Source organism: Synchiropus splendidus, chromosome 18 (assembly GCF_027744825.2).
Source record: "Synchiropus splendidus isolate RoL2022-P1 chromosome 18, RoL_Sspl_1.0, whole genome shotgun sequence".
Lineage (NCBI taxonomy): Eukaryota > Metazoa > Chordata > Actinopteri > Syngnathiformes > Callionymidae > Synchiropus > Synchiropus splendidus.
Genome location: NC_071351.1, coordinates 15456890 through 15483750, shown reverse-complemented (window position 1 = coordinate 15483750; position 26861 = coordinate 15456890). Strand labels below are relative to the sequence as shown.

At 44.8% G+C, this 26861-nt stretch overlaps 29 non-coding genes across 29 annotated transcripts; 20 read left to right on the top strand and 9 right to left on the bottom strand.

Annotated features, from left to right (window-relative positions):
• Window positions 1–665: 665 nt before the first annotated feature.
• trnas-aga (transfer RNA serine (anticodon AGA)) lies at window positions 666–747 on the top strand. Its single transcript has one exon. It is a non-coding gene; the product is annotated as a tRNA-Ser (tRNA).
• A 276-nt stretch (window positions 748–1023) lies between these two features.
• LOC128750262 (U5 spliceosomal RNA) lies at window positions 1024–1136 on the top strand. Its single transcript, XR_008413067.1, has one exon. It is a non-coding gene; the product is annotated as a U5 spliceosomal RNA (small nuclear RNA).
• Window positions 1137–2537: 1401 nt separating this feature from the next.
• On the bottom strand, window positions 2538–2676 carry LOC128750327 (U4 spliceosomal RNA). Its single transcript, XR_008413128.1, has one exon. It is a non-coding gene; the product is annotated as a U4 spliceosomal RNA (small nuclear RNA).
• Window positions 2677–3497: 821 nt separating this feature from the next.
• trnas-aga (transfer RNA serine (anticodon AGA)) lies at window positions 3498–3579 on the top strand. The gene has a single exon. It is a non-coding gene; the product is annotated as a tRNA-Ser (tRNA).
• Window positions 3580–3855: 276 nt separating this feature from the next.
• On the top strand, window positions 3856–3968 carry LOC128750261 (U5 spliceosomal RNA). Its single transcript, XR_008413066.1, has one exon. It is a non-coding gene; the product is annotated as a U5 spliceosomal RNA (small nuclear RNA).
• Window positions 3969–5369: 1401 nt separating this feature from the next.
• LOC128750325 (U4 spliceosomal RNA) lies at window positions 5370–5508 on the bottom strand. Its single transcript, XR_008413127.1, has one exon. It is a non-coding gene; the product is annotated as a U4 spliceosomal RNA (small nuclear RNA).
• Window positions 5509–6329: 821 nt separating this feature from the next.
• Window positions 6330–6411, top strand: trnas-aga (transfer RNA serine (anticodon AGA)). Its single transcript has one exon. It is a non-coding gene; the product is annotated as a tRNA-Ser (tRNA).
• A 276-nt stretch (window positions 6412–6687) lies between these two features.
• Window positions 6688–6800, top strand: LOC128750259 (U5 spliceosomal RNA). The gene has a single exon (XR_008413064.1). It is a non-coding gene; the product is annotated as a U5 spliceosomal RNA (small nuclear RNA).
• Window positions 6801–8201: 1401 nt separating this feature from the next.
• On the bottom strand, window positions 8202–8340 carry LOC128750318 (U4 spliceosomal RNA). Its single transcript, XR_008413120.1, has one exon. It is a non-coding gene; the product is annotated as a U4 spliceosomal RNA (small nuclear RNA).
• An 820-nt stretch (window positions 8341–9160) lies between these two features.
• On the top strand, window positions 9161–9242 carry trnas-aga (transfer RNA serine (anticodon AGA)). Its single transcript has one exon. It is a non-coding gene; the product is annotated as a tRNA-Ser (tRNA).
• Window positions 9243–9518: 276 nt separating this feature from the next.
• LOC128750258 (U5 spliceosomal RNA) lies at window positions 9519–9631 on the top strand. Its single transcript, XR_008413063.1, has one exon. It is a non-coding gene; the product is annotated as a U5 spliceosomal RNA (small nuclear RNA).
• A 1401-nt stretch (window positions 9632–11032) lies between these two features.
• LOC128750306 (U4 spliceosomal RNA) lies at window positions 11033–11171 on the bottom strand. Its single transcript, XR_008413109.1, has one exon. It is a non-coding gene; the product is annotated as a U4 spliceosomal RNA (small nuclear RNA).
• An 821-nt stretch (window positions 11172–11992) lies between these two features.
• Window positions 11993–12074, top strand: trnas-aga (transfer RNA serine (anticodon AGA)). The gene has a single exon. It is a non-coding gene; the product is annotated as a tRNA-Ser (tRNA).
• A 276-nt stretch (window positions 12075–12350) lies between these two features.
• LOC128750257 (U5 spliceosomal RNA) lies at window positions 12351–12463 on the top strand. The gene has a single exon (XR_008413062.1). It is a non-coding gene; the product is annotated as a U5 spliceosomal RNA (small nuclear RNA).
• Window positions 12464–13864: 1401 nt separating this feature from the next.
• LOC128750295 (U4 spliceosomal RNA) lies at window positions 13865–14003 on the bottom strand. The gene has a single exon (XR_008413098.1). It is a non-coding gene; the product is annotated as a U4 spliceosomal RNA (small nuclear RNA).
• An 821-nt stretch (window positions 14004–14824) lies between these two features.
• Window positions 14825–14906, top strand: trnas-aga (transfer RNA serine (anticodon AGA)). The gene has a single exon. It is a non-coding gene; the product is annotated as a tRNA-Ser (tRNA).
• Window positions 14907–15182: 276 nt separating this feature from the next.
• LOC128750256 (U5 spliceosomal RNA) lies at window positions 15183–15295 on the top strand. Its single transcript, XR_008413061.1, has one exon. It is a non-coding gene; the product is annotated as a U5 spliceosomal RNA (small nuclear RNA).
• A 1403-nt stretch (window positions 15296–16698) lies between these two features.
• LOC128750236 (U4 spliceosomal RNA) lies at window positions 16699–16837 on the bottom strand. Its single transcript, XR_008413042.1, has one exon. It is a non-coding gene; the product is annotated as a U4 spliceosomal RNA (small nuclear RNA).
• Window positions 16838–17658: 821 nt separating this feature from the next.
• Window positions 17659–17739, top strand: trnas-aga (transfer RNA serine (anticodon AGA)). Its single transcript has one exon. It is a non-coding gene; the product is annotated as a tRNA-Ser (tRNA).
• A 276-nt stretch (window positions 17740–18015) lies between these two features.
• LOC128750255 (U5 spliceosomal RNA) lies at window positions 18016–18128 on the top strand. Its single transcript, XR_008413060.1, has one exon. It is a non-coding gene; the product is annotated as a U5 spliceosomal RNA (small nuclear RNA).
• A 1403-nt stretch (window positions 18129–19531) lies between these two features.
• Window positions 19532–19670, bottom strand: LOC128750283 (U4 spliceosomal RNA). Its single transcript, XR_008413087.1, has one exon. It is a non-coding gene; the product is annotated as a U4 spliceosomal RNA (small nuclear RNA).
• An 821-nt stretch (window positions 19671–20491) lies between these two features.
• On the top strand, window positions 20492–20573 carry trnas-aga (transfer RNA serine (anticodon AGA)). The gene has a single exon. It is a non-coding gene; the product is annotated as a tRNA-Ser (tRNA).
• Window positions 20574–20849: 276 nt separating this feature from the next.
• LOC128750254 (U5 spliceosomal RNA) lies at window positions 20850–20962 on the top strand. The gene has a single exon (XR_008413059.1). It is a non-coding gene; the product is annotated as a U5 spliceosomal RNA (small nuclear RNA).
• A 1401-nt stretch (window positions 20963–22363) lies between these two features.
• Window positions 22364–22502, bottom strand: LOC128750232 (U4 spliceosomal RNA). The gene has a single exon (XR_008413038.1). It is a non-coding gene; the product is annotated as a U4 spliceosomal RNA (small nuclear RNA).
• Window positions 22503–23323: 821 nt separating this feature from the next.
• Window positions 23324–23404, top strand: trnas-aga (transfer RNA serine (anticodon AGA)). Its single transcript has one exon. It is a non-coding gene; the product is annotated as a tRNA-Ser (tRNA).
• A 276-nt stretch (window positions 23405–23680) lies between these two features.
• Window positions 23681–23793, top strand: LOC128750253 (U5 spliceosomal RNA). The gene has a single exon (XR_008413058.1). It is a non-coding gene; the product is annotated as a U5 spliceosomal RNA (small nuclear RNA).
• A 1403-nt stretch (window positions 23794–25196) lies between these two features.
• LOC128750272 (U4 spliceosomal RNA) lies at window positions 25197–25335 on the bottom strand. The gene has a single exon (XR_008413076.1). It is a non-coding gene; the product is annotated as a U4 spliceosomal RNA (small nuclear RNA).
• An 821-nt stretch (window positions 25336–26156) lies between these two features.
• On the top strand, window positions 26157–26238 carry trnas-aga (transfer RNA serine (anticodon AGA)). Its single transcript has one exon. It is a non-coding gene; the product is annotated as a tRNA-Ser (tRNA).
• Window positions 26239–26514: 276 nt separating this feature from the next.
• Window positions 26515–26627, top strand: LOC128750252 (U5 spliceosomal RNA). Its single transcript, XR_008413057.1, has one exon. It is a non-coding gene; the product is annotated as a U5 spliceosomal RNA (small nuclear RNA).
• The last annotated feature ends 234 nt before the right edge of the window (window positions 26628–26861 follow it).

Here is a 26861-nt window from a genome sequence, read left to right as displayed (position 1 = left end):
TGTACAGAGTGGAACTGAGTGGAAACAAATCTTGATTTGACATGGACTAAAAGAAATAGAGAAGCTAAGGAGCCTTACTGAGTCAGCCAAAAACACCATCACACCGCATGTTTGTAAATCCGGTATTGTCGAGTTCTCTATGTGAAAGTGAATGTTCCTTGACGGGAATCTGTGCAATGCCGTTCTTGTGTAAACTGTAGCTGCCTTCCAAGCAGTTGACCTGGGTTCAGTTCTCAGGCTTTGCCAATTGTTTTTGCCATCAAACCATGGATGGCAGAATATTTGTGCCTCAACTGTCAACACCAGAAATGTCCCATTTCGGCTGGACGCGGACGACCAACACATAGGTGTCAATGGGAAAAAATCAATCTCCGCCTCGCGTTGTTGGTAAGACTCGAAGCTACGGGGGAAATCCCCAATGGATTTCAGTTCCACGGCCTTCATCGCTCGTGCCTTCAGTGGATATGTGACTGGGCCGAAGAAACCAGTTCTGTGAATCACGATTGAATGGAATGGGGTACGTGCAGTGGCTGGGAATCGAACCCAGGTCAATTGCTTGAAAAGCAGCCATCATCATTGATGCTTGAAAGAAGACGGAGAGATGATGCGAACCCATTTCTAATCAACCAATAACAAAATGAATGATGAAGTGGCTGGCTTCCGGTGTTGTTGTGGCCGAGTGGTTAAGGCGATGGACTAGAAATCCATTGGGGTTTCCCTGCGTAGGTTCGAGTCCTACCAACAACGTGAATGGAGAATTTCTCGCCTTGTGACCTATGCGTCGCAGTCAGCTTCCAGAATTACCTGATGTTTGAAGCCCAAACAGCTTGAGCGTTGTGGACAAGCTGCTCATGGAGTTTAAGTTGCATCTCATTATCTTGTGTAGTACTTTTTGACGGATGACTTCGCTCCTTTATCTTCATTCCAGATGTTGTGAGACACGCACCGTGCAGAGGGCGCCACCATGACTTAAAGGTTGATGTGGAAGAATACAGCTCCTTCTCTGGTTCAGTGTCAGTAGTTCACTCATGTTTCTCTTCAGATCGTATAAATCTTTCGCCTTTTACTAAAGATTTCCGTGGAGAGGAACAACATGAGTTTTTACTAATTTTTTGATGCTCTACTCTTGTAGGGCTTCTCGCAGTGTTCAATGTAACCTGACTGGTTAACGACTTTGGGTCACAAGTGCATCGTTTATGTGTATCCATGAAGTAGCACAGTTTGTTGTCTTACTTTAATTGAGCCATCACTCAATTTTTTTCAGAACAACATGTGTTCCTCGTCTCAAAGTGTCTCTCTTTTTGTTGTGATCCTCATTCTCATGTCTCTGTGACGTAATTGGTCAGCGCGTTTGGCTGTTGTTGGAATGGCTGGTGGTTAGAGACCACCTTGGGAAAAAGATCCACTTTGTATCCGTGACAAACCTCACGGTTAGTGGGGCAGGCGATCGGTTGGTGATTTCACAGTGCTGTCGGCCCGTACGGACTGGAATGTTTTATTTCTACTTTCAAAGGGTTTTACTCAATACTTTGAGGAAACTGCGTGGAAAGATCAGACCCTGCCTTTAATTGATGGACTGTCACGACATACAGTCCGGTAGAACTCTAATCAGCTGAAGACCAATGAAGTCTCACACACACTATGCTACGTGACGGTTCTACAGACCGATTCCCGGTGGACACAACGTCACGTCATTCAGCATATTCCGCCCCAAGACACAGCACGATTGCCATGTGACAGTTCTGCAGACTCAAAATAGCCAAAGCATCCGAAACACGACCCAACGTTGTTGGTAGGACTTGAAATTACGCCGGTACAAGTCAATGGATTTCAAGTCCATCGCCTTAACCACTCGGCCACAATAACATCTGGACGAGAGACGTTTTCAGTCATTTGTCAATTTGGAAATACTGAGTAGTACAGAAATTACGGTATGTCAGAAGAGTAGACTTGCAATAGCTGGAAAGCGCTCAACTACAGTACCATGGACGGCGGAACGTATGAGCCGACTCCAATGGTAACCACAAACCAGGACACGCTGAACACAGTAAACAGCACCTCGAAGAAAAGGAGCATCAACAATTGAGCAAAGCCCCAATGGCTTTCATCAACACAAACCTTTAACTCATGGTGTCATCCTCTGCAGCATGTGACGAGAAAAGGACAAACCGGGTACTTTTCTTTTTTTACATTCATAAAGATCCACTTTGGTTCACTGAAGAACTTCAAGGTTCTCTGCCACATTTGACGTCAAAGTAGAGTTGGTGACCTGAAATAATGTAAAAATGTGTGCTCAGTGTTTTCATCGTACTGCGCGCTTGTGCGATCCCCAGTGGACTGAAACCTTTTATTTCTGTTTCAAGAGGGTTTTTGTCCAATACTGCGAAAACAGCGCAATGAAAAAGAATGGGACACAATCTTGAAGCGTTGGACGGTCGGAAATGGTCTTGCTAGATTACGATCACGTATCTCGGCAGGTTCTTATTTTGCAGAGGAGTCGGGAATTTTGGGATTTTGTTACATCAACAGCAAACATGTCCCCACAGAGACAGCAAAAATTGCCGTAACAACTGTATTTCAAGTCGTCAAGGCGGGGTATTGGGTAAAGTTTTCAACTAGCAATAATCGCGCCTCGGATAAACCTCATAGGCTACGATACTGCCACTGCGCAAAGCTGCTGCTTGAGTTGCTCAGATGAGGACCCATGTAATTACACGTTACATTACGTGATGGTTCCACAGAGCCACAACCACAAATGATGCTCAAGTATTCCCACCTGCATTCATAACACTCACACTGCTGTATTTTAGACATGACCGATGCAGCCATTTATGTACAGAGTGGAACTGAGTGGAAACAAATCTTGATTTGACATGGACTAAAAGAAATAGAGAAGCTAAGGAGCCTTACTGAGTCAGCCAAAAACACCATCACACCGCATGTTTGTAAATCCGGTATTGTCGAGTTCTCTATGTGAAAGTGAATGTTCCTTGACGGGAATCTGTGCAATGCCGTTCTTGTGTAAACTGTAGCTGCCTTCCAAGCAGTTGACCTGGGTTCAGTTCTCAGGCTTTGCCAATTGTTTTTGCCATCAAACCATGGATGGCAGAATATTTGTGCCTCAACTGTCAACACCAGAAATGTCCCATTTCGGCTGGACGCGGACGACCAACACATAGGTGTCAATGGGAAAAAATCAATCTCCGCCTCGCGTTGTTGGTAAGACTCGAAGCTACGGGGGAAATCCCCAATGGATTTCAGTTCCACGGCCTTCATCGCTCGTGCCTTCAGTGGATATGTGACTGGGCCGAAGAAACCAGTTCTGTGAATCACGATTGAATGGAATGGGGTACGTGCAGTGGCTGGGAATCGAACCCAGGTCAATTGCTTGAAAAGCAGCCATCATCATTGATGCTTGAAAGAAGACGGAGAGATGATGCGAACCGATTTCTAATCAACCAATAACAAAATGAATGATGAAGTGGCTGGCTTCCGGTGTTGTTGTGGCCGAGTGGTTAAGGCGATGGACTAGAAATCCATTGGGGTTTCCCTGCGTAGGTTCGAGTCCTACCAACAACGTGAATGGAGAATTTCTCGCCTTGTGACCTATGCGTCGCAGTCAGCTTCCAGAATTACCTGATGTTTGAAGCCCAAACAGCTTGAGCGTTGTGGACAAGCTGCTCATGGAGTTTAAGTTGCATCTCATTATCTTGTGTAGTACTTTTTGACGGATGACTTCGCTCCTTTATCTTCATTCCAGATGTTGTGAGACACGCACCGTGCAGAGGGCGCCACCATGACTTAAAGGTTGATGTGGAAGAATACAGCTCCTTCTCTGGTTCAGTGTCAATAGTTCACTCATGTTTCTCTTCAGATCGTATAAATCTTTCGCCTTTTACTAAAGATTTCCGTGGAGAGGAACAACATGAGTTTTTACTAATTTTTTGATGCTCTACTCTTGTAGGGCTTCTCGCAGTGTTCAATGTAACCTGACTGGTTAACGACTTTGGGTCACAAGTGCATCGTTTATGTGTATCCATGAAGTAGCACAGTTTGTTGTCTTACTTTAATTGAGCCATCACTCAATTTTTTTCAGAACAACATGTGTTCCTCTTCTCAAAGTGTCTCTCTTTTTGTCGTGATCCTCATTCTCATGTCTCTGTGACGTAATTGGTCAGCGCGTTTGGCTGTTGTTGGAATGGCTGGTGGTTAGAGACCACCCTGGGAAAAAGATCCACTTTGTATCCGTGACAAACCTCACGGTTAGTGGGGCAGGCGATCGGTTGGTGATTTCACAGTGCTGTCGGCCCGTACGGACTGGAATGTTTTATTTCTACTTTCAAAGGGTTTTACTCAATACTTTGAGGAAACTGCGTGGAAAGATCAGACCCTGCCTTTAATTGATGGACTGTCACGACATACAGTCCGGTAGAACTCTAATCAGCTGAAGACCAATGAAGTCTCACACACACTATGCTACGTGACGGTTCTACAGACCGATTCCCGGTGGACACAACGTCACGTCATTCAGCATATTCCGCCCCAAGACACAGCACGATTGCCATGTGACAGTTCTGCAGACTCAAAATAGCCAAAGCATCCGAAACACGAACCAACGTTGTTGGTAGGACTTGAAATTACGCCGGTACAAGTCAATGGATTTCAAGTCCATCGCCTTAACCACTCGGCCACAATAACATCTGGACGAGAGACGTTTTCAGTCATTTGTCAATTTGGAAATACTGAGTAGTACAGAAATTACGGTATGTCAGAAGAGTAGACTTGCAATAGCTGGAAAGCGCTCAACTACAGTACCATGTACGGCGGAACGTATGAGCCGACTCCAATGGTAACCACAAACCAGGACACACTGAACACAGTAAACAGCACCTCGAAGAAAAGGAGCATCAACAATTGAGCAAAGCCCCAATGGCTTTCATCAACACAAACCTTTAACTCATGGTGTCATCCTCTGCAGCATGTGACGAGAAAAGGACAAACCGGGTACTTTTCTTTTTTTACATTCATAAAGATCCACTTTGGTTCACTGAAGAACTTCAAGGTTCTCTGCCACATTTGACGTCAAAGTAGAGTTGGTGACCTGAAATAATGTAAAAATGTGTGCTCAGTGTTTTCATCGTACTGCGCGCTTGTGCGATCCCCAGTTGACTGAAACCTTTTATTTCTGTTTCAAGAGGGTTTTTGTCCAATACTGCGAAAACAGCGCAATGAAAAAGAATCGGACACAATCTTGAAGCGTTGGACGGTCGGAAATGGTCTTGCTAGATTACGATCACGTATCTCGGCAGGTTCTTATTTTGCAGAGGAGTCGGGAATTTTTGGATTTTGTTACATCAACAGCAAACATGTCCCCACAGAGACAGCAAAAATTGCCGTAACAACTGTATTTCAAGTCGTCAAGGCGGGGTATTGGGTAAAGTTTTCAACTAGCAATAATCGCGCCTCGGATAAACCTCATAGGCTACGATACTGCCACTGCGCAAAGCTGCTGCTTGAGTTGCTCAGATGAGGACCCATGTAATTACACGTTACATTACGTGATGGTTCCACAGAGCCACAACCACAAATGATGCTCAAGTATTCCCACCTGCATTCATAACACTCACACTGCTGTATTTTAGACATGACCGATGCAGCCATTTATGTACAGAGTGGAACTGAGTGGAAACAAATCTTGATTTGACATGGACTAAAAGAAATAGAGAAGCTAAGGAGCCTTACTGAGTCAGCCAAAAACACCATCACACCGCATGTTTGTAAATCCGGTATTGTCGAGTTCTCTATGTGAAAGTGAATGTTCCTTGACGGGAATCTGTGCAATGCCGTTCTTGTGTAAACTGTAGCTGCCTTCCAAGCAGTTGACCTGGGTTCAGTTCTCAGGCTTTGCCAATTGTTTTTGCCATCAAACCATGGATGGCAGAATATTTGTGCCTCAACTGTCAACACCAGAAATGTCCCATTTCGGCTGGACGCGGACGACCAACACATAGGTGTCAATGGGAAAAAATCAATCTCCGCCTCGCGTTGTTGGTAAGACTCGAAGCTACGGGGGAAATCCCCAATGGATTTCAGTTCCACGGCCTTCATCGCTCGTGCCTTCAGTGGATATGTGACTGGGCCGAAGAAACCAGTTCTGTGAATCACGATTGAATGGAATGGGGTACGTGCAGTGGCTGGGAATCGAACCCAGGTCAATTGCTTGAAAAGCAGCCATCATCATTGATGCTTGAAAGAAGACGGAGAGATGATGCGAACCGATTTCTAATCAACCAATAACAAAATGAATGATGAAGTGGCTGGCTTCCGGTGTTGTTGTGGCCGAGTGGTTAAGGCGATGGACTAGAAATCCATTGGGGTTTCCCTGCGTAGGTTCGAGTCCTACCAACAACGTGAATGGAGAATTTCTCGCCTTGTGACCTATGCGTCGCAGTCAGCTTCCAGAATTACCTGATGTTTGAAGCCCAAACAGCTTGAGCGTTGTGGACAAGCTGCTCATGGAGTTTAAGTTGCATCTCATTATCTTGTGTAGTACTTTTTGACGGATGACTTCGCTCCTTTATCTTCATTCCAGATGTTGTGAGACACGCACCGTGCAGAGGGCGCCACCATGACTTAAAGGTTGATGTGGAAGATTACAGCTCCTTCTCTGGTTCAGTGTCAGTAGTTCACTCATGTTTCTCTTCAGATCGTATAAATCTTTCGCCTTTTACTAAAGATTTCCGTGGAGAGGAACAACATGAGTTTTTACTAATTTTTTGATGCTCTACTCTTGTAGGGCTTCTCGCAGTGTTCAATGTAACCTGACTGGTTAACGACTTTGGGTCACAAGTGCATCGTTTATGTGTATCCATGAAGTAGCACAGTTTGTTGTCTTACTTTAATTGAGCCATCACTCAATTTTTTTCAGAACAACATGTGTTCCTCTTCTCAAAGTGTCTCTCTTTTTGTTGTGATCCTCATTCTCATGTCTCTGTGACGTAATTGGTCAGCGCGTTTGGCTGTTGTTGGAATGGCTGGTGGTTAGAGACCACCTTGGGAAAAAGATCCACTTTGTATCCGTGACAAACCTCACGGTTAGTGGGGCAGGCGATCGGTTGGTGATTTCACAGTGCTGTCGGCCCGTACGGACTGGAATGTTTTATTTCTACTTTCAAAGGGTTTTACTCAATACTTTGAGGAAACTGCGTGGAAAGATCAGACCCTGCCTTTAATTGATGGACTGTCACGACATACAGTCCGGTAGAACTCTAATCAGCTGAAGACCAATGAAGTCTCACACACACTATGCTACGTGACGGTTCTACAGACCGATTCCCGGTGGACACAACGTCACGTCATTCAGCATATTCCGCCCCAAGACACAGCACGATTGCCATGTGACAGTTCTGCAGACTCAAAATAGCCAAAGCATCCGAAACACGAACCAACGTTGTTGGTAGGACTTGAAATTACGCCGGTACAAGTCAATGGATTTCAAGTCCATCGCCTTAACCACTCGGCCACAATAACATCTGGACGAGAGACGTTTTCAGTCATTTGTCAATTTGGAAATACTGAGTAGTACAGAAATTACGGTATGTCAGAAGAGTAGACTTGCAATAGCTGGAAAGCGCTCAACTACAGTACCATGTACGGCGGAACGTATGAGCCGACTCCAATGGTAACCACAAACCAGGATACGCTGAACACAGTAAACAGCACCTCGAAGAAAAGGAGCATCAACAATTGAGCAAAGCCCCAATGGCTTTCATCAACACAAACCTTTAACTCATGGTGTCATCCTCTGCAGCATGTGACGAGAAAAGGACAAACCGGGTACTTTTCTTTTTTTACATTCATAAAGATCCACTTTGGTTCACTGAAGAACTTCAAGGTTCTCTGCCACATTTGACGTCAAAGTAGAGTTGGTGACCTGAAATAATGTAAAAATGTGTGCTCAGTGTTTTCATCGTACTGCGCGCTTGTGCGATCCCCAGTGGACTGAAACCTTTTATTTCTGTTTCAAGAGGGTTTTTGTCCAATACTGCGAAAACAGCGCAATGAAAAAGAATCGGACACAATCTTGAAGCGTTGGACGGTCGGAAATGGTCTTGCTAGATTACGATCACGTATCTTGGCAGGTTCTTATTTTGCAGAGGAGTCGGGAATTTTTGGATTTTGTTACATCAACAGCAAACATGTCCCCACAGAGACAGCAAAAATTGCCGTAACAACTGTATTTCAAGTCGTCAAGGCGGGGTATTGGGTAAAGTTTTCAACTAGCAATAATCGCGCCTCGGATAAACCTCATAGGCTACGATACTGCCACTGCGCAAAGCTGCTGCTTGAGTTGCTCAGATGAGGACCCATGTAATTACACGTTACATTACGTGATGGTTCCACAGAGCCACAACCACAAATGATGCTCAAGTATTCCCACCTGCATTCATAACACTCACACTGCTGTATTTTAGACATGACCGATGCAGCCATTTATGTACAGAGTGGAACTGAGTGGAAACAAATCTTGATTTGACATGACTAAAAGAAATAGAGAAGCTAAGGAGCCTTACTGAGTCAGCCAAAAACACCATCACACCGCATGTTTGTAAATCCGGTATTGTCGAGTTCTCTATGTGAAAGTGAATGTTCCTTGACGGGAATCTGTGCAATGCCGTTCTTGTGTAAACTGTAGCTGCCTTCCAAGCAGTTGACCTGGGTTCAGTTCTCAGGCTTTGCCAATTGTTTTTGCCATCAAACCATGGATGGCAGAATATTTGTGCCTCAACTGTCAACACCAGAAATGTCCCATTTCGGCTGGACGCGGACGACCAACACATAGGTGTCAATGGGAAAAAATCAATCTCCGCCTCGCGTTGTTGGTAAGACTCGAAGCTACGGGGGAAATCCCCAATGGATTTCAGTTCCACGGCCTTCATCGCTCGTGCCTTCAGTGGATATGTGACTGGGCCGAAGAAACCAGTTCTGTGAATCACGATTGAATGGAATGGGGTACGTGCAGTGGCTGGGAATCGAACCCAGGTCAATTGCTTGAAAAGCAGCCATCATCATTGATGCTTGAAAGAAGACGGAGAGATGATGCGAACCGATTTCTAATCAACCAATAACAAAATGAATGATGAAGTGGCTGGCTTCCGGTGTTGTTGTGGCCGAGTGGTTAAGGCGATGGACTAGAAATCCATTGGGGTTTCCCTGCGTAGGTTCGAGTCCTACCAACAACGTGAATGGAGAATTTCTCGCCTTGTGACCTATGCGTCGCAGTCAGCTTCCAGAATTACCTGATGTTTGAAGCCCAAACAGCTTGAGCGTTGTGGACAAGCTGCTCATGGAGTTTAAGTTGCATCTCATTATCTTGTGTAGTACTTTTTGACGGATGACTTCGCTCCTTTATCTTCATTCCAGATGTTGTGAGACACGCACCGTGCAGAGGGCGCCACCATGACTTAAAGGTTGATGTGGAAGAATACAGCTCCTTCTCTGGTTCAGTGTCAGTAGTTCACTCATGTTTCTCTTCAGATCGTATAAATCTTTCGCCTTTTACTAAAGATTTCCGTGGAGAGGAACAACATGAGTTTTTACTAATTTTTTGATGCTCTACTCTTGTAGGGCTTCTCGCAGTGTTCAATGTAACCTGACTGGTTAACGACTTTGGGTCACAAGTGCATCGTTTATGTGTATCCATGAAGTAGCACAGTTTGTTGTCTTACTTTAATTGAGCCATCACTCAATTTTTTTCAGAACAACATGTGTTCCTCGTCTCAAAGTGTCTCTCTTTTTGTTGTGATCCTCATTCTCATGTCTCTGTGACGTAATTGGTCAGCGCGTTTGGCTGTTGTTGGAATGGCTGGTGGTTAGAGACCACCTTGGGAAAAAGATCCACTTTGTATCCGTGACAAACCTCACGGTTAGTGGGGCAGGCGATCGGTTGGTGATTTCACAGTGCTGTCTGCCCGTACGGACTGGAATGTTTTATTTCTACTTTCAAAGGGTTTTACTCAATACTTTGAGGAAATTGCGTGGAAAGATCAGACCCTGCCTTTAATTGATGGACTGTCACGACATACAGTCCGGTAGAACTCTAATCAGCTGAAGACCAATGAAGTCTCACACACACTATGCTACGTGACGGTTCTACAGACCGATTCCCGGTGGACACAACGTCACGTCATTCAGCATATTCCGCCCCAAGACACAGCACGATTGCCATGTGACAGTTCTGCAGACTCAAAATAGCCAAAGCATCCGAAACACGACCCAACGTTGTTGGTAGGACTTGAAATTACGCCGGTACAAGTCAATGGATTTCAAGTCCATCGCCTTAACCACTCGGCCACAATAACATCTGGACGAGAGACGTTTTCAGTCATTTGTCAATTTGGAAATACTGAGTAGTACAGAAATTACGGTATGTCAGAAGAGTAGACTTGCAATAGCTGGAAAGCGCTCAACTACAGTACCATGTACGGCGGAACGTATGAGCCGACTCCAATGGTAACCACAAACCAGGATACGCTGAACACAGTAAACAGCACCTCGAAGAAAAGGAGCATCAACAACTGAGCAAAGCCCCAATGGCTTTCATCAACACAAACCTTTAACTCATGGTGTCATCCTCTGCAGCATGTGACGAGAAAAGGACAAACCGGGTACTTTTCTTTTTTTACATTCATAAAGATCCACTTTGGTTCACTGAAGAACTTCAAGGTTCTCTGCCACATTTGACGTCAAAGTAGAGTTGGTGACCTGAAATAATGTAAAAATGTGTGCTCAGTGTTTTCATCGTACTGCGCGCTTGTGCGATCCCCAGTGGACTGAAACCTTTTATTTCTGTTTCAAGAGGGTTTTTGTCCAATACTGCGAAAACAGCGCAATGAAAAAGAATCGGACACAATCTTGAAGCGTTGGACGGTCGGAAATGGTCTTGCTAGATTACGATCACGTATCTCGGCAGGTTCTTATTTTGCAGAGGAGTCGGGAATTTTTGGATTTTGTTACATCAACAGCAAACATGTCCCCACAGAGACAGCAAAAATTGCCGTAACAACTGTATTTCAAGTCGTCAAGGCGGGGTATTGGGTAAAGTTTTCAACTAGCAATAATCGCGCCTCGGATAAACCTCATAGGCTACGATACTGCCACTGCGCAAAGCTGCTGCTTGAGTTGCTCAGATGAGGACCCATGTAATTACACGTTACATTACGTGATGGTTCCACAGAGCCACAACCACAAATGATGCTCAAGTATTCCCACCTGCATTCATAACACTCACACTGCTGTATTTTAGACATGACCGATGCAGCCATTTATGTACAGAGTGGAACTGAGTGGAAACAAATCTTGATTTGACATGGACTAAAAGAAATAGAGAAGCTAAGGAGCCTTACTGAGTCAGCCAAAAACACCATCACACCGCATGTTTGTAAATCCGGTATTGTCGAGTTCTCTATGTGAAAGTGAATGTTCCTTGACGGGAATCTGTGCAATGCCGTTCTTGTGTAAACTGTAGCTGCCTTCCAAGCAGTTGACCTGGGTTCAGTTCTCAGGCTTTGCCAATTGTTTTTGCCATCAAACCATGGATGGCAGAATATTTGTGCCTCAACTGTCAACACCAGAAATGTCCCATTTCGGCTGGACGCGGACGACCAACACATAGGTGTCAATGGGAAAAAATCAATCTCCGCCTCGCGTTGTTGGTTAGACTCGAAGCTACGGGGGAAATCCCCAATGGATTTCAGTTCCACGGCCTTCATCGCTCGTGCCTTCAGTGGATATGTGACTGGGCCGAAGAAACCAGTTCTGTGAATCACGATTGAATGGAATGGGGTACGTGCAGTGGCTGGGAATCGAACCCAGGTCAATTGCTTGAAAAGCAGCCATCATCATTGATGCTTGAAAGAAGACGGAGAGATGATGCGAACCGATTTCTAATCAACCAATAACAAAATGAATGATGAAGTGGCTGGCTTCCGGTGTTGTTGTGGCCGAGTGGTTAAGGCGATGGACTAGAAATCCATTGGGGTTTCCCTGCGTAGGTTCGAGTCCTACCAACAACGTGAATGGAGAATTTCTCGCCTTGTGACCTATGCGTCGCAGTCAGCTTCCAGAATTACCTGATGTTTGAAGCCCAAACAGCTTGAGCGTTGTGGACAAGCTGCTCATGGAGTTTAAGTTGCATCTCATTATCTTGTGTAGTACTTTTTGACGGATGACTTCGCTCCTTTATCTTCATTCCAGATGTTGTGAGACACGCACCGTGCAGAGGGCGCCACCATGACTTAAAGGTTGATGTGGAAGAATACAGCTCCTTCTCTGGTTCAGTGTCAATAGTTCACTCATGTTTCTCTTCAGATCGTATAAATCTTTCGCCTTTTACTAAAGATTTCCGTGGAGAGGAACAACATGAGTTTTTACTAATTTTTTGATGCTCTACTCTTGTAGGGCTTCTCGCAGTGTTCAATGTAACCTGACTGGTTAACGACTTTGGGTCACAAGTGCATCGTTTATGTGTATCCATGAAGTAGCACAGTTTGTTGTCTTACTTTAATTGAGCCATCACTCAATTTTTTTCAGAACAACATGTGTTCCTCTTCTCAAAGTGTCTCTCTTTTTGTCGTGATCCTCATTCTCATGTCTCTGTGACGTAATTGGTCAGCGCGTTTGGCTGTTGTTGGAATGGCTGGTGGTTAGAGACCACCTTGGGAAAAAGATCCACTTTGTATCCGTGACAAACCTCACGGTTAGTGGGGCAAGCGATCGGTTGGTGATTTCACAGTGCTGTCGGCCCGTACGGACTGGAATGTTTTATTTCTACTTTCAAAGGGTTTTACTCAATACTTTGAGGAAACTGCGTGGAAAGATCAGACCCTGCCTTTAATTGATGGACTGTCACGACATACAGTCCGGTAGAACTCTAATCAGCTGAAGACCAATGAAGTCTCACACACACTATGCTACGTGACGGTTCTACAGACCGATTCCCGGTGGACACAACGTCACGTCATTCAGCATATTCCGCCCCAAGACACAGCACGATTGCCATGTGACAGTTCTGCAGACGCAAAATAGCCAAAGCATCCGAAATACGAACCAACGTTGTTGGTAGGACTTGAAATTACGCCGGTACAAGTCAATGGATTTCAAGTCCATCGCCTTAACCACTCGGCCACAATAACATCTGAACGAGAGACGTTTTCAGTCATTTGTCAATTTGGAAATACTGAGTAGTACAGAAATTACGGTATGTCAGAAGAGTAGATTTGCAATAGCTGGAAAGCGCTCAACTACAGTACCATGTACGGCGGAACGTATGAGCCGACTCCAATGGTAACCACAAACCAGGATACGCTGAACACAGTAAACAGCACCTCGAAGAAAAGGAGCATCAACAATTGAGCAAAGCCCCAATGGCTTTCATCAACACAAACCTTTAACTCATGGTGTCATCCTCTGCAGCATGTGACGAGAAAAGGACAAACCGGGTACTTTTCTTTTTTTACATTCATAAAGATCCACTTTGGTTCACTGAAGAACTTCAAGGTTCTCTGCCACATTTGACGTCAAAGTAGAGTTGGTGACCTGAAATAATGTAAAAATGTGTGCTCAGTGTTTTCATCGTACTGCGCGCTTGTGCGATCCCCAGTGGACTGAAACCTTTTATTTCTGTTTCAAGAGGGTTTTTGTCCAATACTGCGAAAACAGCGCAATGAAAAAGAATCGGACACAATCTTGAAGCGTTGCACGGTCGGAAATGGTCTTGCTAGATTACGATCACGTATCTCGGCAGGTTGTTATTTTGCAGAGGAGTCGGGAATTTTTGGATTTTGTTACATCAACAGCAAACATGTCCCCACAGAGACAGCAAAAATTGCCGTAACAACTGTATTTCAAGTCGTCAAGGCGGGGTATTGGGTAAAGTTTTCAACTAGCAATAATCGCGCCTCGGATAAACCTCATAGGCTACGATACTGCCACTGCGCAAAGCTGCTGCTTGAGTTGCTCAGATGAGGACCCATGTAATTACACGTTACATTACGTGATGGTTCCACAGAGCCACAACCACAAATGGTGCTCAAGTATTCCCACCTGCATTCATAACACTCACACTGCTGTATTTTAGACATGACCGATGCAGCCATTTATGTACAGAGTGGAACTGAGTGGAAACAAATCTTGATTTGACATGGACTAAAAGAAATAGAGAAGCTAAGGAGCCTTACTGAGTCAGCCAAAAACACCATCACACCGCATGTTTGTAAATCCGGTATTGTCGAGTTCTCTATGTGAAAGTGAATGTTCCTTGACGGGAATCTGTGCAATGCCGTTCTTGTGTAAACTGTAGCTGCCTTCCAAGCAGTTGACCTGGGTTCAGTTCTCAGGCTTTGCCAATTGTTTTTGCCATCAAACCATGGATGGCAGAATATTTGTGCCTCAACTGTCAACACCAGAAATGTCCCATTTCGGCTGGACGCGGACGACCAACACATAGGTGTCAATGGGAAAAAATCAATCTCCGCCTCGCGTTGTTGGTAAGACTCGAAGCTACGGGGGAAATCCCCAATGGATTTCAGTTCCACGGCCTTCATCGCTTGTGCCTTCAGTGGATATGTGACTGGGCCGAAGAAACCAGTTCTGTGAATCACGATTGAATGGAATGGGGTACGTGCAGTGGCTGGGAATCGAACCCAGGTCAATTGCTTGAAAAGCAGCCATCATCATTGATGCTTGAAAGAAGACGGAGAGATGATGCGAACCGATTTCTAATCAACCAATAACAAAATGAATGATGAAGTGGCTGGCTTCCGGTGTTGTTGTGGCCGAGTGGTTAAGGCGATGGACTAGAAATCCATTGGGGTTTCCCTGCGTAGGTTCGAGTCCTACCAACAACGTGAATGGAGAATTTCTCGCCTTGTGACCTATGCGTCGCAGTCAGCTTCCAGAATTACCTGATGTTTGAAGCCCAAACAGCTTGAGCGTTGTGGACAAGCTGCTCATGGAGTTTAAGTTGCATCTCATTATCTTGTGTAGTACTTTTTGACGGATGACTTCGCTCCTTTATCTTCATTCCAGATGTTGTGAGACACGCACCGTGCAGAGGGCGCCACCATGACTTAAAGGTTGATGTGGAAGAATACAGCTCCTTCTCTGGTTCAGTGTCAGTAGTTCACTCATGTTTCTCTTCAGATCGTATAAATCTTTCGCCTTTTACTAAAGATTTCCGTGGAGAGGAACAACATGAGTTTTTACTAATTTTTTGATGCTCTACTCTTGTAGGGCTTCTCGCAGTGTTCAATGTAACCTGACTGGTTAACGACTTTGGGTCACAAGTGCATCGTTTATGTGTATCCATGAAGTAGCACAGTTTGTTGTCTTACTTTAATTGAGCCATCACTCAATTTTTTTCAGAACAACATGTGTTCCTCTTCTCAAAGTGTCTCTCTTTTTGTCGTGATCCTCATTCTCATGTCTCTGTGACGTAATTGGTCAGCGCGTTTGGCTGTTGTTGGAATGGCTGGTGGTTAGAGACCACCTTGGGAAAAAGATCCACTTTGTATCCGTGACAAACCTCACGGTTAGTGGGGCAGGCGATCGGTTGGTGATTTCACAGTGCTGTCGGCCCGTACGGACTGGAATGTTTTATTTCTACTTTCAAAGGGTTTTACTCAATACTTTGAGGAAACTGCGTGGAAAGATCAGACCCTGCCTTTAATTGAAGGACTGTCACGACATACAGTCCGGTAGAACTCTAATCAGCTGAAGACCAATGAAGTCTCACACACACTATGCTACGTGACGGTTCTACAGACCGATTCCCGGTGGACACAACGTCACGTCATTCAGCATATTCCGCCCCAAGACACAGCACGATTGCCATGTGACAGTTCTGCAGACTCAAAATAGCCAAAGGATCCGAAACACGAACCAACGTTGTTGGTAGGACTTGAAATTACGCCGGTACAAGTCAATGGATTTCAAGTCCATCGCCTTAACCACTCGGCCACAATAACATCTGGACGAGAGAAACGTTTTCAGTCATTTGTCAATTTGGAAATACTGAGTAGTACAGAAATTACGGTATGTCAGAAGAGTAGACTTGCAATAGCTGGAAAGCGCTCAACTACAGTACCATGTACGGCGGAACGTATGAGCCGACTCCAATGGTAACCACAAACCAGGATACGCTGAACACAGTAAACAGCACCTCAAAGAAAAGGAGCATCAACAATTGAGCAAAGCCCCAATGGCTTTCATCAACACAAACCTTTAACTCATGGTGTCGTCCTCTGCAGCATGTGACGAGAAAAGGACAAACCGGGTACTTTTCTTTTTTTACATTCATAAAGATCCACTTTGGTTCACTGAAGAACTTCAAGGTTCTCTACCACATTTGACGTCAAAGTAGAGTTGGTGACCTGAAATAATGTAAAAATGTGTGCTCAGTGTTTTCATCGTACTGCGCGCTTGTGCGATCCCCAGTGGACTGAAACCTTTTATTTCTGTTTCAAGAGGGTTTTTGTCCAATACTGCGAAAACAGCGCAATGAAAAAGAATCGGACACAATCTTGAAGCGTTGGACGGTCGGAAATGGTCTTGCTAGATTACGATCACGTATCTCGGCAGGTTCTTATTTTGCCGAGGAGTCGGGAATTTTGGGATTTTGTTACATCAACAGCAAACATGTCCCCACAGAGACAGCAAAAATTGGCGTAACAACTGTATTTCAAGTCGTCAAGGCGGGGTATTGGGTAAAGTTTTCAACTAGCAATAATCGCGCCTCGGATAAACCTCATAGGCTACGATACTGCCACTGCGCAAAGCTGCTGCTTGAGTTGCTCAGATGAGGACCCATGTAATTACACGTTACATTACGTGATGGTTCCACAGAGCCACAACCACAAATGATGCTCAAGTATTCCCACCTGCATTCATAACACTCACACTGCTGTATTTTAGACATGACCGATGCAGCCATTTATGTACAGAGTGGAACTGAGTGGAAACAAATCTTGATTTGACATGGACTAAAAGAAATAGAGAAGCTAAGGAGCCTTACTGAGTCAGCCAAAAACACCATCGCACCGCATGTTTGTAAATCCGGTATTGTCGAGTTCTCTATGTGAAAGTGAATGTTCCTTGACGGGAATCTGTGCAATGCCGTTCTTGTGTAAACTGTAGCTGCCTTCCAAGCAGTTGACCTGGGTTCAGTTCTCAGGCTTTGCCAATTGTTTTTGCCATCAAACCATGGATGGCAGAATATTTGTGCCTCAACTGTCAACACCAGAAATGTCCCATTTCGGCTGGACGCGGACGACCAACACATAGGTGTCAATGGGAAAAAATCAATCTCCGCCTCGCGTTGTTGGTAAGACTCGAAGCTACGGGGGAAATCCCCAATGGATTTCAGTTCCACGGCCTTCATCGCTCGTGCCTTCAGTGGATATGTGACTGGGCCGAAGAAACCAGTTCTGTGAATCACGATTGAATGGAATGGGGTACGTGCAGTGGCTGGGAATCGAACCCAGGTCAATTGCTTGAAAAGCAGCCATCATCATTGATGCTTGAAAGAAGACGGAGAGATGATGCGAACCGATTTCTAATCAACCAATAACAAAATGAATGATGAAGTGGCTGGCTTCCGGTGTTGTTGTGGCCGAGTGGTTAAGGCGATGGACTAGAAATCCATTGGGTTTCCCTGCGTAGGTTCGAGTCCTACCAACAACGTGAATGGAGAATTTCTCGCCTTGTGACCTATGCGTCGCAGTCAGCTTCCAGAATTACCTGATGTTTGAAGCCCAAACAGCTTGAGCGTTGTGGACAAGCTGCTCATGGAGTTTAAGTTGCATCTCATTATCTTGTGTAGTACTTTTTGACGGATGACTTCGCTCCTTTATCTTCATTCCAGATGTTGTGAGACACGCACCGTGCAGAGGGCGCCACCATGACTTAAAGGTTGATGTGGAAGAATACAGCTCCTTCTCTGGTTCAGTATCAGTAGTTCACTCATGTTTCTCTTCAGATCGTATAAATCTTTCGCCTTTTACTAAAGATTTCCGTGGAGAGGAACAACATGAGTTTTTACTAATTTTTTGATGCTCTACTCTTGTAGGGCTTCTCGCAGTGTTCAATGTAACCTGACTGGTTAACGACTTTGGGTCACAAGTGCATCGTTTATGTATATCCATGAAGTAGCACAGTTTGTTGTCTTACTTTAATTGAGCCATCACTCAATTTTTTTCAGAACAACATGTGTTCCTCTTCTCAAAGTGTCTCTCTTTTTGTCGTGATCCTCATTCTCATGTCTCTGTGACGTAATTGGTCAGCGCGTTTGGCTGTTGTTGGAATGGCTGGTGGTTAGAGACCACCTTGGGAAAAAGATCCACTTTGTATCCGTGACAAACCTCACGGTTAGTGGGGCAGGCGATCGGTTGGTGATTTCACAGTGCTGTCGGCCCGTACGGACTGGAATGTTTTATTTCTACTTTCAAAGGGTTTTACTCAATACTTTGAGGAAACTGCGTGGAAAGATCAGACCCTGCCTTTAATTGAAGGACTGTCACGACATACAGTCCGGTAGAACTCTAATCAGCTGAAGACCAATGAAGTCTCACACACACTATGCTACGTGACGGTTCTACAGACCGATTCCCGGTGGACACAACGTCACGTCATTCAGCATATTCCGCCCCAAGACACAGCACGATTGCCATGTGACAGTTCTGCAGACTCAAAATAGCCAAAGGATCCGAAACACGAACCAACGTTGTTGGTAGGACTTGAAATTACGCCGGTACAAGTCAATGGATTTCAAGTCCATCGCCTTAACCACTCGGCCACAATAACATCTGGACGAGAGAAACGTTTTCAGTCATTTGTCAATTTGGAAATACTGAGTAGTACAGAAATTACGGTATGTCAGAAGAGTAGACTTGCAATAGCTGGAAAGCGCTCAACTACAGTACCATGTACGGCGGAACGTATGAGCTGACTCCAATGGTAACCACAAACCAGGATACGCTGAACACAGCAAACAGCACCTCAAAGAAAAGGAGCATCAACAATTGAGCAAAGCCCCAATGGCTTTCATCAACACAAACCTTTAACTCATGGTGTCGTCCTCTGCAGCATGTGACGAGAAAAGGACAAACCGGGTACTTTTCTTTTTTTACATTCATAAAGATCCACTTTGGTTCACTGAAGAACTTCAAGGTTCTCTACCACATTTGACGTCAAAGTAGAGTTGGTGACCTGAAATAATGTAAAAATGTGTGCTCAGTGTTTTCATCGTACTGCGCGCTTGTGCGATCCCCAGTGGACTGAAACCTTTTATTTCTGTTTCAAGAGGGTTTTTGTCCAATACTGCGAAAACAGCGCAATGAAAAAGAATCGGACACAATCTTGAAGCGTTGCACGGTCGGAAATGGTCTTGCTAGATTACGATCACGTATCTCGGCAGGTTCTTATTTTGCAGAGGAGTCGGGAATTTTTGGATTTTGTTACATCAACAGCAAACATGTCCCCACAGAGACAGCAAAAATTGCCGTAACAACTGTATTTCAAGTCGTCAAGGCGGGGTATTGGGTAAAGTTTTCAACTAGCAATAATCGCGCCTCGGATAAACCTCATAGGCTACGATACTGCCACTGCGCAAAGCTGCTGCTTGAGTTGCTCAGATGAGGACCCATGTAATTACACGTTACATTACGTGATGGTTCCACAGAGCCACAACCACAAATGATGCTCAAGTTTTCCCACCTGCATTCATGACACTCACACTGCTGTATTTTAGACATGACCGATGCAGCAATTAATGTACAGAGTGGAACTGAGTGGAAACAAATCTTGATTTGACATGGACTAAAAGAAATAGAGAAGCTAAGGAGCCTTACTGAGTCAGCCAAAAACACCATCACACCGCATGTTTGTAAATCCGGTATTGTCGAGTTCTCTATGTGAAAGTGAATGTTCCTTGACGGGAATCTGTGCAATGCCGTTCTTGTGTAAACTGTAGCTGCCTTCCAAGCAGTTGACCTGGGTTCAGTTCTCAGGCTTTGCCAATTGTTTTTGCCATCAAACCATGGATGGCAGAATATTTGTGCCTCAACTGTCAACACCAGAAATGTCCCATTTCGGCTGGACGCGGACGACCAACACATAGGTGTCAATGGGAAAAAATCAATCTCCGCCTCGCGTTGTTGGTAAGACTCGAAGCTACGGGGGAAATCCCCAATGGATTTCAGTTCCACGGCCTTCATCGCTCGTGCCTTCAGTGGATATGTGACTGGGCCGAAGAAACCAGTTCTGTGAATCACGATTGAATGGAATGGGGTACGTGCAGTGGCTGGGAATCGAACCCAGGTCAATTGCTTGAAAAGCAGCCATCATCATTGATGCTTGAAAGAAGACGGAGAGATGATGCGAACCGATTTCTAATCAACCAATAACAAAATGAATGATGAAGTGGCTGGCTTCCGGTGTTGTTGTGGCCGAGTGGTTAAGGCGATGGACTAGAAATCCATTGGGGTTTCCCTGCGTAGGTTCGAGTCCTACCAACAACGTGAATGGAGAATTTCTCGCCTTGTGACCTATGCGTCGCAGTCAGCTTCCAGAATTACCTGATGTTTGAAGCCCAAACAGCTTGAGCGTTGTGGACAAGCTGCTCATGGAGTTTAAGTTGCATCTCATTATCTTGTGTAGTACTTTTTGACGGATGACTTCGCTCCTTTATCTTCATTCCAGATGTTGTGAGACACGCACCGTGCAGAGGGCGCCACCATGACTTAAAGGTTGATGTGGAAGAATACAGCTCCTTCTCTGGTTCAGTGTCAGTAGTTCACTCATGTTTCTCTTCAGATCGTATAAATCTTTCGCCTTTTACTAAAGATTTCCGTGGAGAGGAACAACATGAGTTTTTACTAATTTTTTGATGCTCTACTCTTGTAGGGCTTCTCGCAGTGTTCAATGTAACCTGACTGGTTAACGACTTTGGGTCACAAGTGCATCGTTTATGTGTATCCATGAAGTAGCACAGTTTGTTGTCTTACTTTAATTGAGCCATCACTCAATTTTTTTCAGAACAACATGTGTTCCTCTTCTCAAAGTGTCTCTCTTTTTGTCGTGATCCTCATTCTCATGTCTCTGTGACGTAATTGGTCAGCGCGTTTGGCTGTTGTTGGAATGGCTGGTGGTTAGAGACCACCTTGGGAAAAAGATCCACTTTGTATCCGTGACAAACCTCACGGTTAGTGGGGCAGGCGATCGGTTGGTGATTTCACAGTGCTGTCGGCCCGTACGGACTGGAATGTTTTATTTCTACTTTCAAAGGGTTTTACTCAATACTTTGAGGAAACTGCGTGGAAAGATCAGACCCTGCCTTTAATTGATGGACTGTCACGACATACAGTCCGGTAGAACTCTAATCAGCTGAAGACCAATGAAGTCTCACACACACTATGCTACGTGACGGTTCTACAGACCGATTCCCGGTGGACACAACGTCACGTCATTCAGCATATTCCGCCCCAAGACACAGCACGATTGCCATGTGACAGTTCTGCAGACTCAAAATAGCCAAAGCATCCGAAACACGAACCAACGTTGTTGGTAGGACTTGAAATTACGCCGGTACAAGTCAATGGATTTCAAGTCCATCGCCTTAACCACTCGGCCACAATAACATCTGGACGAGAAACATTTTCAGTCATTTGTCAATTTGGAAATACTGAGTAGTACAGAAATTACGGTATGTCAGAAGAGTAGACTTGCAATAGCTGGAAAGCGCTCAACTACAGTACCATGTACGGCGGAACGTATGAGCCGACTCCAATGGTAACCACAAACCAGGATACGCTGAACACAGTAAACAGCACCTCGAAGAAAAGGAGCATCAACAATTGAGCAAAGCCCCAATGGCTTTCATCAACACAAACCTTTAACTCATGGTGTCGTCCTCTGCAGCATGTGACGAGAAAAGGACAAACCGGGTACTTTTCTTTTTTTACATTCATAAAGATCCACTTTGGTTCACTGAAGAACTTCAAGGTTCTCTACCACATTTGACGTCAAAGTAGAGTTGGTGACCTGAAATAATGTAAAAATGTGTGCTCAGTGTTTTCATCGTACTGCGCGCTTGTGCGATCCCCAGTGGACTGAAACCTTTTATTTCTGTTTCAAGAGGGTTTTTGTCCAATACTGCGAAAACAGCGCAATGAAAAAGAATCGGACACAATCTTGAAGCGTTGGACGGTCGGAAATGGTCTTGCTAGATTACGATCACGTATCTCGGCAGGTTCTTATTTTGCCGAGGAGTCGGGAATTTTGGGATTTTGTTACATCAACAGCAAACATGTCCCCACAGAGACAGCAAAAATTGCCGTAACAACTGTATTTCAAGTCGTCAAGGCGGGGTATTGGGTAAAGTTTACAACTAGCAATAATCGCGCCTCGGATAAACCTCATAGGCTACGATACTGCCACTGCGCAAAGCTGCTGCTTGAGTTGCTCAGATGAGGACCCATGTAATTACACGTTACATTACGTGATGGTTCCACAGAGCCACAACCACAAATGATGCTCAAGTATTCCCACCTGCATTCATAACACTCACACTGCTGTATTTTAGACATGACCGATGCAGCCATTTATGTACAGAGTGGAACTGAGTGGAAACAAATCTTGATTTGACATGGACTAAAAGAAATAGAGAAGCTAAGGAGCCTTACTGAGTCAGCCAAAAACACCATCACACCGCATGTTTGTAAATCCGGTATTGTCGAGTTCTCTATGTGAAAGTGAATGTTCCTTGACGGGAATCTGTGCAATGCCGTTCTTGTGTAAACTGTAGCTGCCTTCCAAGCAGTTGACCTGGGTTCAGTTCTCAGGCTTTGCCAATTGTTTTTGCCATCAAACCATGGATGGCAGAATATTTGTGCCTCAACTGTCAACACCAGAAATGTCCCATTTCGGCTGGACGCGGACGACCAACACATAGGTGTCAATGGGAAAAAATCAATCTCCGCCTCGCGTTGTTGGTAAGACTCGAAGCTACGGGGGAAATCCCCAATGGATTTCAGTTCCACGGCCTTCATCGCTCGTGCCTTCAGTGGATATGTGACTGGGCCGAAGAAACCAGTTCTGTGAATCACGATTGAATGGAATGGGGTACGTGCAGTGGCTGGGAATCGAACCCAGGTCAATTGCTTGAAAAGCAGCCATCATCATTGATGCTTGAAAGAAGACGGAGAGATGATGCGAACCGATTTCTAATCAACCAATAACAAAATGAATGATGAAGTGGCTGGCTTCCGGTGTTGTTGTGGCCGAGTGGTTAAGGCGATGGACTAGAAATCCATTGGGTTTCCCTGCGTAGGTTCGAGTCCTACCAACAACGTGAATGGAGAATTTCTCGCCTTGTGACCTATGCGTCGCAGTCAGCTTCCAGAATTACCTGATGTTTGAAGCCCAAACAGCTTGAGCGTTGTGGACAAGCTGCTCATGGAGTTTAAGTTGCATCTCATTATCTTGTGTAGTACTTTTTGACGGATGACTTCGCTCCTTTATCTTCATTCCAGATGTTGTGAGACACGCACCGTGCAGAGGGCGCCACCATGACTTAAAGGTTGATGTGGAAGAATACAGCTCCTTCTCTGGTTCAGTATCAGTAGTTCACTCATGTTTCTCTTCAGATCGTATAAATCTTTCGCCTTTTACTAAAGATTTCCGTGGAGAGGAACAACATGAGTTTTTACTAATTTTTTGATGCTCTACTCTTGTAGGGCTTCTCGCAGTGTTCAATGTAACCTGACTGGTTAACGACTTTGGGTCACAAGTGCATCGTTTATGTATATCCATGAAGTAGCACAGTTTGTTGTCTTACTTTAATTGAGCCATCACTCAATTTTTTTCAGAACAACATGTGTTCCTCTTCTCAAAGTGTCTCTCTTTTTGTCGTGATCCTCATTCTCATGTCTCTGTGACGTAATTGGTCAGCGCGTTTGGCTGTTGTTGGAATGGCTGGTGGTTAGAGACCACCTTGGGAAAAAGATCCACTTTGTATCCGTGACAAACCTCACGGTTAGTGGGGCAGGCGATCGGTTGGTGATTTCACAGTGCTGTCGGCCCGTACGGACTGGAATGTTTTATTTCTACTTTCAAAGGGTTTTACTCAATACTTTGAGGAAACTGCGTGGAAAGATCAGACCCTGCCTTTAATTGAAGGACTGTCACGACATACAGTCCGGTAGAACTCTAATCAGCTGAAGACCAATGAAGTCTCACACACACTATGCTACGTGACGGTTCTACAGACCGATTCCCGGTGGACACAACGTCACGTCATTCAGCATATTCCGCCCCAAGACACAGCACGATTGCCATGTGACAGTTCTGCAGACTCAAAATAGCCAAAGGATCCGAAACACGAACCAACGTTGTTGGTAGGACTTGAAATTACGCCGGTACAAGTCAATGGATTTCAAGTCCATCGCCTTAACCACTCGGCCACAATAACATCTGGACGAGAGAAACGTTTTCAGTCATTTGTCAATTTGGAAATACTGAGTAGTACAGAAATTACGGTATGTCAGAAGAGTAGACTTGCAATAGCTGGAAAGCGCTCAACTACAGTACCATGTACGGCGGAACGTATGAGCCGACTCCAATGGTAACCACAAACCAGGATACGCTGAACACAGCAAACAGCACCTCAAAGAAAAGGAGCATCAACAATTGAGCAAAGCCCCAATGGCTTTCATCAACACAAACCTTTAACTCATGGTGTCGTCCTCTGCAGCATGTGACGAGAAAAGGACAAACCGGGTACTTTTCATTTTTTACATTCATAAAGATCCACTTTGGTTCACTGAAGAACTTCAAGGTTCTCTACCACATTTGACGTCAAAGTAGAGTTGGTGACCTGAAATAATGTAAAAATGTGTGCTCAGTGTTTTCATCGTACTGCGCGCTTGTGCGATCCCCAGTGGACTGAAACCTTTTATTTCTGTTTCAAGAGGGTTTTTGTCCAATACTGCGAAAACAGCGCAATGAAAAAGAATGGGACACAATCTTGAAGCGTTGGACGGTCGGAAATGGTCTTGCTAGATTACGATCACGTATCTCGGCAGGTTCTTATTTTGCAGAGGAGTCGGGAATTTTGGGATTTTGTTACATCAACAGCAAACATGTCCCCACAGAGACAGCAAAAATTGCCGTAACAACTGTATTTCAAGTCGTCAAGGCGGGGTATTGGGTAAAGTTTTCAACTAGCAATAATCGCGCCTCGGATAAACCTCATAGGCTACGATACTGCCACTGCGCAAAGCTGCTGCTTGAGTTGCTCAGATGAGGACCCATGTAATTACACGTTACATTACGTGATGGTTCCACAGAGCCACAACCACAAATGATGCTCAAGTATTCCCACCTGCATTCATAACACTCACACTGCTGTATTTTAGACATGACCGATGCAGCCATTTATGTACAGAGTGGAACTGAGTGGAAACAAATCTTGATTTGACATGGACTAAAAGAAATAGAGAAGCTAAGGAGCCTTACTGAGTCAGCCAAAAACACCATCACACCGCATGTTTGTAAATCCGGTATTGTCGAGTTCTCTATGTGAAAGTGAATGTTCCTTGACGGGAATCTGTGCAATGCCGTTCTTGTGTAAACTGTAGCTGCCTTCCAAGCAGTTGACCTGGGTTCAGTTCTCAGGCTTTGCCAATTGTTTTTGCCATCAAACCATGGATGGCAGAATATTTGTGCCTCAACTGTCAACACCAGAAATGTCCCATTTCGGCTGGACGCGGACGACCAACACATAGGTGTCAATGGGAAAAAATCAATCTCCGCCTCGCGTTGTTGGTAAGACTCGAAGCTACGGGGGAAATCCCCAATGGATTTCAGTTCCACGGCCTTCATCGCTCGTGCCTTCAGTGGATATGTGACTGGGCCGAAGAAACCAGTTCTGTGAATCACGATTGAATGGAATGGGGTACGTGCAGTGGCTGGGAATCGAACCCAGGTCAATTGCTTGAAAAGCAGCCATCATCATTGATGCTTGAAAGAAGACGGAGAGATGATGCGAACCGATTTCTAATCAACCAATAACAAAATGAATGATGAAGTGGCTGGCTTCCGGTGTTGTTGTGGCCGAGTGGTTAAGGCGATGGACTAGAAATCCATTGGGGTTTCCCTGCGTAGGTTCGAGTCCTACCAACAACGTGAATGGAGAATTTCTCGCCTTGTGACCTATGCGTCGCAGTCAGCTTCCAGAATTACCTGATGTTTGAAGCCCAAACAGCTTGAGCGTTGTGGACAAGCTGCTCATGGAGTTTAAGTTGCATCTCATTATCTTGTGTAGTACTTTTTGACGGATGACTTCGCTCCTTTATCTTCATTCCAGATGTTGTGAGACACGCACCGTGCAGAGGGCGCCACCATGACTTAAAGGTTGATGTGGAAGAATACAGCTCCTTCTCTGGTTCAGTGTCAGTAGTTCACTCATGTTTCTCTTCAGATCGTATAAATCTTTCGCCTTTTACTAAAGATTTCCGTGGAGAGGAACAACATGAGTTTTTACTAATTTTTTGATGCTCTACTCTTGTAGGGCTTCTCGCAGTGTTCAATGTAACCTGACTGGTTAACGACTTTGGGTCACAAGTGCATCGTTTATGTGTATCCATGAAGTAGCACAGTTTGTTGTCTTACTTTAATTGAGCCATCACTCAATTTTTTTCAGAACAACATGTGTTCCTCTTCTCAAAGTGTCTCTCTTTTTGTCGTGATCCTCATTCTCATGTCTCTGTGACGTAATTGGTCAGCGCGTTTGGCTGTTGTTGGAATGG